At 41.4% G+C, this 6,702-nt stretch overlaps 1 pseudogene; it reads right to left on the minus strand.

The window, feature by feature from the left end:
* Window positions 1-1,127: 1,127 nt before the first annotated feature.
* LOC109204852 (putative nuclease HARBI1) lies at window positions 1,128-2,421 on the minus strand (annotated as a pseudogene).
* Between the last annotated feature and the right edge of the window lie 4,281 nt (window positions 2,422-6,702).

Raw genomic sequence — 6,702 nt, forward strand, 5'->3', positions numbered from 1 at the left:
TGCACGTAGTAATTTACTATTACTACTCTAAAATATGAATTACATCTGACATGATCTACTACATGTAATAGAATGATTAATAGTACATTTCCCTTTTTTTCGGAAATGACCTGTATGTATCTGTATGAAATCAATAAAAGAATCAAATGCTGCATTATCTTTAGTTACATTGATAATATTTATTTATGGTAAAACAGTGGTGAAATATCGCTCTTGCTTTCATATAACTGCAGCGGACATACCTGAGTGGCCGCGATCTAATCCTGTTTACATAAAGTAAACCTGCTCCCGAGCAGGTTTACGCTTACGGATCTGTTGCTATGACAGCAAGTCCCAGATGAGCTTCGGAGAACCGAACGATCCAAGATCACGCGAAATCGTCAACATTCAAATCCGGCTAACTTACTTAGCGAGGTACGAAGAACGGGCCCCGGGACCTACCTGTTCCCATGCAAGGGGTGACTGAAGCATGCACAGTAAGTTTGGTTATATATATATATATATATATATATATATATATATATATATGATCTTTTTTTTAATTATTTAGACCAATAGGCTGTACCACATCCCTTTGTAACACCATTTTGTTTCCATTGGACAGGACAGTGAATCAACCCTGTCAGATGACTGTGGTTTGGAGGAAGTCCCAGTAAGTGCATGCATAATTTGGCCTGAATTTGTATCTACTTGTGTACTTCTATGTGTTTCTGACTGCAGTATGATTTGCAGGCAAAGAGGCCGGCAGAGAGGCCTGATACAGAGGTGGGCAGTCTTGTAATTAATTTTACTTCCTATATGACATGTATTGACCGTTAAATGTTGTCTCTACAATTGAAACAGGGTGACATTTGTTTGCTCTATAAGAGAAGTCTCCAGCAAAAAATGGAGTATACTGAGCTAAAGAAACAAAAGCTTCTAGGTGAAATCGAACTTTAAGCTCTAATGAGGCAAAAAGTTCAACTCGAAATCGAGTTGCTTCAAAAGGAACTTCAGAGTAAGTAAAAATACACTTTCATACAGAGCACTATTGATGACCTTGCGTGATCCAGTATATATGATTTTTTTCCTGGCAAATGATGACTGGCTTTTTTTTGATGAGACAGAAAAAGATGCTCAAATAAATTTCAATGAAAAATATGTTTTGTCATGTTTTTATATTCGAAATTGTGTTGCACAATTCTGTCCCGTGCAGCTCTGCCACTAGGTTGGTCCAAGTGCACTGGCTGGAGGTCATCATCAGGCTGCACCTCCACCACAGGAGTCCTCTCCTTTCTGATGGTAGCAATGTTGTGCAGTACGGCACATCCAACAATAATGTCACATGCCCTGTCAGGTGCAACCCTCAGACTTTTCAGACACTGAAATCTTCCCTTTATTTGCCCAAAGGTCATTTCAATGCGTGCCCTTGTCCTGGCTAGAGCTGCACTGTAGCGGGTTCGTGGCCCAGGGTTGGGGTCAGGGAACGGTGTCATGAAGTACTGCCTGCATGCATAACCCCTGTCTCCAAGGAGAATCCCATCGTAGGCCCCTGTGTAATGGAGAAATGCTGTTATGTTAGGCCCAAAATAAGTATGAAATATCAAAATAAGTCTCTTTTTCTTACCACGCTCAAATAATGTGCATAACCCTGACTCTCTGAAAATTCTTGAGTCATGCACTGATCCGGGCCATTTAGCTTCCACATTTGTGATATGGCACATAGAGTCACACACCATCTAAGAGATTTCATTATATGTGAACACACTCCTTTTCATTATATATTACCATCTAAAATATTAGTATTACTCACCTGCACATTTATACTGTGAACCCCCTTTCGATTGACAAAATCCCCTTCATTGGGGCCTGGGGGGGCCTTGATCGCAATGTGTGTGCAGTCTATGGTATGGTACCAATCACATTAGGGAAGCCTGCGGACAATCGAGCTATAGTTACAGACATAGGTCATGATTGCATCACATTCATTATCGAATTTAATGTACCTGCAATAGAAGAAAAGCCCTGTTTGACAACCTGTGGTCTTAAGTGGCTTGGAAAAACCACAAACACACCCAGGAAATGCTTGAGTGCCAGGTATACTTTGCGAATGGAACGGCAGACAGCACTTTTGCCAATGTTCTCTGCGTCTCCAACAGCGTACAGAAACGTGCCACTTGCAAAGAAACACAAGGCAATGCACACAGTTTGTGCAGTTGTTAATGCCCGACTACGGTGAGTGGCACTTTTAACATAGGGATCCAACAAGTTGGTTAAGTAAATAATACCCTGACGGGAAAATCGATATTTCTCTATGAGCACACTGTCGTGCTGAGCTAAAGGATCCTGTCTATCCCGCAATATACGCTGAATTCTGAAAACTCTCCTTATCAATCTTGCACCTTCCGCAATGGGTTGCTTGCGTACAAACGGACAGGACATGGCTGCGACAGACTTCCCAAATGTCATGGTCCTGAGTCTGTCTACTCAGTGTTTTGTGTTTCTTTATATTATTTCCTGTGCTTGTTTATCCTGTTATATCTTTGGTTGAGGTTTGCCATTTGTTAAGGTTTTGTTCTGTGCCTGCCTGCTCCCACTTCTGTGTTCCCTCCGTCTGTTTATGGTGTCACTATGTCCGCTCGTGAGTCTGCCTGTCTAGTTCAGTGTCCTGTCTGGTTCTCTGTGTCTGTGTGTTTCCTGTTTTATTCTGAAAGTTCATGTCTCATGTCAGTGTGTTCAGTTTTACCTCTCCCCTGTCTCGTTAGCCTCATTTCTCCCAGCTGTGTCTCCCTCCTGTTGCCCATTCCCTGATTACTCCCCTGTGTATTTAAGCCCTGTGTTTTCCTGTGCTCTCTGTCGCGTCGTCTGTTTAATTCCATGTCAGTCTGCATTAGTCTATGTTACCCGGTAGGGCTGGGCGATATATCAAAAATTTATCGTTACCGAAATTTGTGACTCTCATCGACGTCATTTTGCCCATGTCGGTAAATTCGGTATTTAAAAAAAAAAAGAAAAGGCATGTGCAGGTTGGCGATGTTCATGTCCCTTTAAGACGCTGTGCTACGTTACAGACTTGACGGGGTGGAGTCACATGACTCTACTACCTGTCAGTGTTGCCAACTTAGCGACTTTGTCGCTATATTTAGCGAGTTTTCAGACCCCCTTTGCGACTTTTTTTCTAAAAAGCGACTAGCGACAAATCTGGCGACTTTTTCTGGTGTTATTGGAGATTTATTTATGACGACTTTTTGACGTGAAAGTGGGTATCGCTTTTACTCTCAACAAGCAGCGGGTGCTGCCGTGGGCACCTCGCCCGTACCAAAGCGCTCACAGGCGGAGGATAGTCCTCCCCCAGCTGCTATCAGGGCAGACGATGTTCACACCTATGCGTCCGAACTGCAAATGAATCGCGCATGAGCGAAGCCGCTGCTCCCGCACTGACTGTAACGCAGTCAGTTCTTCTTTTACTGTTATGCTGTTTTGTGGATCACGAGGTTTAAAACTACTTATAAACACACACACACACACACACACACACACACACAAAGTAACTCCACCAGAGTGCCTATTTCGGGTCTTTTTTGCCGGTCCAAGCCCGGATAAAGGAGCAGGGTTGGAATTCTGACTTTAAAAAAAACAATAATTGCTAAAATAAATTTAATTTGTAGTTCTAAATAAATTCTAAATGCATTTAGGACGTTTTTTACTCACTTTATGTCTCTAACACAATGTTATTTCTCTCTCCAACAACGTAGGTTACAATTATATTAGCATGACCAATTATGCAAATTAGGCGATGATGTCATTTAGCGACTTCTGGCGACTTTTAGGACAGCCAATAGCGATTTTCCTTACTGAGGAGTTGGCAACACTGCTACCTGTAACAAGACGAGACACGGGTGAACAAATGGAGGACGATTTAAATGTTGAAGCAGCAGCGACGGAGGTAGAGCTGGTGGAGGAGGAAGAGGAGACGCTTGTTAACAAAAAAAATGCATCATCAATCGTTTGGCAACATTTTGGATTCAACAAGGATGATATTGATCAAAAAATTGTTAAATGTAAACTCTGCAAAAAGACTGTTGCGTCAAGTCAAGGTAACACAACCAACCTCTTCCACCACCTGCAGCACAACCATGTGATTCGTTTGTTTCAACGTTTGTTTTTTTGGCACTTGGGGTGGTTATCGTCCATTTATCGTTATCGAGGTTAACTGCTCAATTTATCGTGATATTGATTTTAGGCCATATCGCCCAGCCCTATTACCCGGTATTCATTCTGTGTCTCTCTGCCATCTCTCTTTGTGCATTTTGCTCCTCCTCCCGTGAGTGTCTGGTTTAAGTTTTGTTCTTTAGTTTTCCCAGTTTAGGTTTGTTTACTCCCCGCTCTGCTCTTCCTGTTTTTGTCACCTTATCACCGCTGTAAATAAACACTCACTCGCACCCCAGCCAGTACCTGCATTTTGGATTCTTTTTCAATACTCCACACGACTGCTCCCCAGCCGTGACACCAAATCCACCTTCGCTTTTATAGCCGTGGTCTCTCATCTTGATTACACGAAGTAATTTACTATTACTACTCTAAAATATGAATTACATCTGAAATAATCAAATACATGAAATAGAATGATTAATAGTACATTTCCCTTTTTTTAGGAAATGACCTGTATGTATCTGTATGAAATCAATAAAAGAATCAAATACTGCATTATCTTTAGTTACATTGATAATATTTATTTATGGAAAAACAGTGGAGAAATATCGCTGTTGCTTTCGTATAAATGAAGCGGACATACCTGAGTGGCCGCGATCTAATCCTGTTTACATAAAGTAAGCCTGCTCCCAAGCAGGTTTACGCTTACAGATCTGTTGCTATGACAGCAAGTCCCGGATGAGCTTCTGAGAACCGAACGATCCAAGATCACGCGAAATCGTCAACATTCAAATCCGGCTAACTTACTTAGCGAGGTACGAAGAACGGACCCCAGGTGAGACACACATGTTAGTCAAATGGTTGTTTACCAAAACTCATCAGAACATGTATCTAGTGCCTAGTGTAACTTTTTAGATACCATTTGTTACTTTTCAAATTCTATATTTATTAAGTTATGCAGGCTTATGAAGGCTAAATAGTTATATAAACTTTTCTGAATCTAAATAGTGTACTTTGGTAGAATTAAAAAAATAAGTGTAGTGCAGGTCTATGATGATTTTTAGTGCTAGTATCATGTAGTTTTGATTCTGGTTCTGTCTTGGTTAAGTCCTAATTAGTCCGGATTTTGAACTGTTGTTGTCCTGTTTTAATTCTGGATTAGTTCTGGGTCTGGTTGCATTGGGGTTTAGTCCCTGTGTCTTGATACAGCCCCGACTTTGTTCTGCCTTGCTGCTTAATTAAAAACTAGTTTAAGGTGTCCTGCATATGTGATATTTATTTTCCTATATGAAGTCAGTCTTTATTGAACAAAACTCAAAACAGAGCCTATTAATCTTACAGTCATTTCTACCCTCACTTAATTTTCTTTTGCTGCTCAGCTCTCACACAGTGGCTCAGCTATGCTCCAATCCCTCCATATTGTGGCCAATCAGATGCGAGGATATAGGATAATATCATTATGTGAAAAACGGAGAGGGTGAGAGACGCAACAGTCAAGTGGAGCATGCGTCTGTCCTCTCAGTAAGTGAGTGAGACAGTAGACAGCGGTGAGGAGGGCTGTGCGAAAGCAAAAACACATAAATATGCCTGACACCCGTAAACGAAGCAGCATCTGGCTGCTGTTTAAAGACTTTTTTTGTCTCGGTCCTGGTCTTGGTCTCGTCTCAACTTGGTCTTGATCTTGTCTTGGTCTCGAAACCCTCTGGTCCTCGTCTTGTCTTGGTCTCGAAACCCTCTGGTCTTGGTCTTGTCTTGGTCTCGGATTAGGCGGTCTTGACTACAAGTCTAATCGAGGGGCCCAAAGAGTGCCAGGAAAAGATTCCCTACATCATTAAACCACCACCAGCCTGAACTGTTGATGCAGAGCTGGATAGATCCATGTGCCCATGTTCTTTCTGACCCTATCATCCACATGTTGACTCATCAGACCAGGCAATGTTTTTCCATCTTATGTTATTGTAATTTTGGTGAGCCCATGTAAATTTTAAGCTTCAGGTTCCTGTTGTTAGCTGACGGCAGTGTCACTTCTTGTGGTCTTCTGCTGCTGTAGCCCATCTGCTTTCAGGTTCAATGCGTTGTGCATTCACAACAAATGCTCTTCTTCATACCTTGATTGTAACAAGTGGTTAAATGAGTTGCTGTTGCCTTGTATCACCTCGACGCGGCTAAATCATTCTCCTCTGACTTCTGACGTCAACAAGGAATTTTCCCACAGAGAACTGCTGCTCACTAGATATTTTCTGTTTTTCAGGACATTCTGCTGAAAGATTGTTGCTCAGGAAAATCCCGGTAGATTAGCAGTTTCTGAAATGCTCAAATCAGCACAACAGGCACCAGCAAACATGTGACATTATAACTCCTAAATTATCTTGCTTCCTCATTCTGATGCTCTGTTTGAAACATGTCTACAATCCTAAATGCACTTATTTGGTGCCATATGAATATTTAACATGACCCAAATATTTGTTTGGTTTTGTTTTTTTGTTTTGTTTTTATCAAAATTAATTCATAATGCAAAATGTTTAAGAAATAAAGGTCCATGTGTCTTTGCCTGTTCACACAAACATTCAG

This window comes from Oreochromis niloticus, linkage group LG2, assembly GCF_001858045.2.
Source record: "Oreochromis niloticus isolate F11D_XX linkage group LG2, O_niloticus_UMD_NMBU, whole genome shotgun sequence".
Taxonomy (NCBI): Eukaryota; Metazoa; Chordata; class Actinopteri; order Cichliformes; family Cichlidae; genus Oreochromis; species Oreochromis niloticus.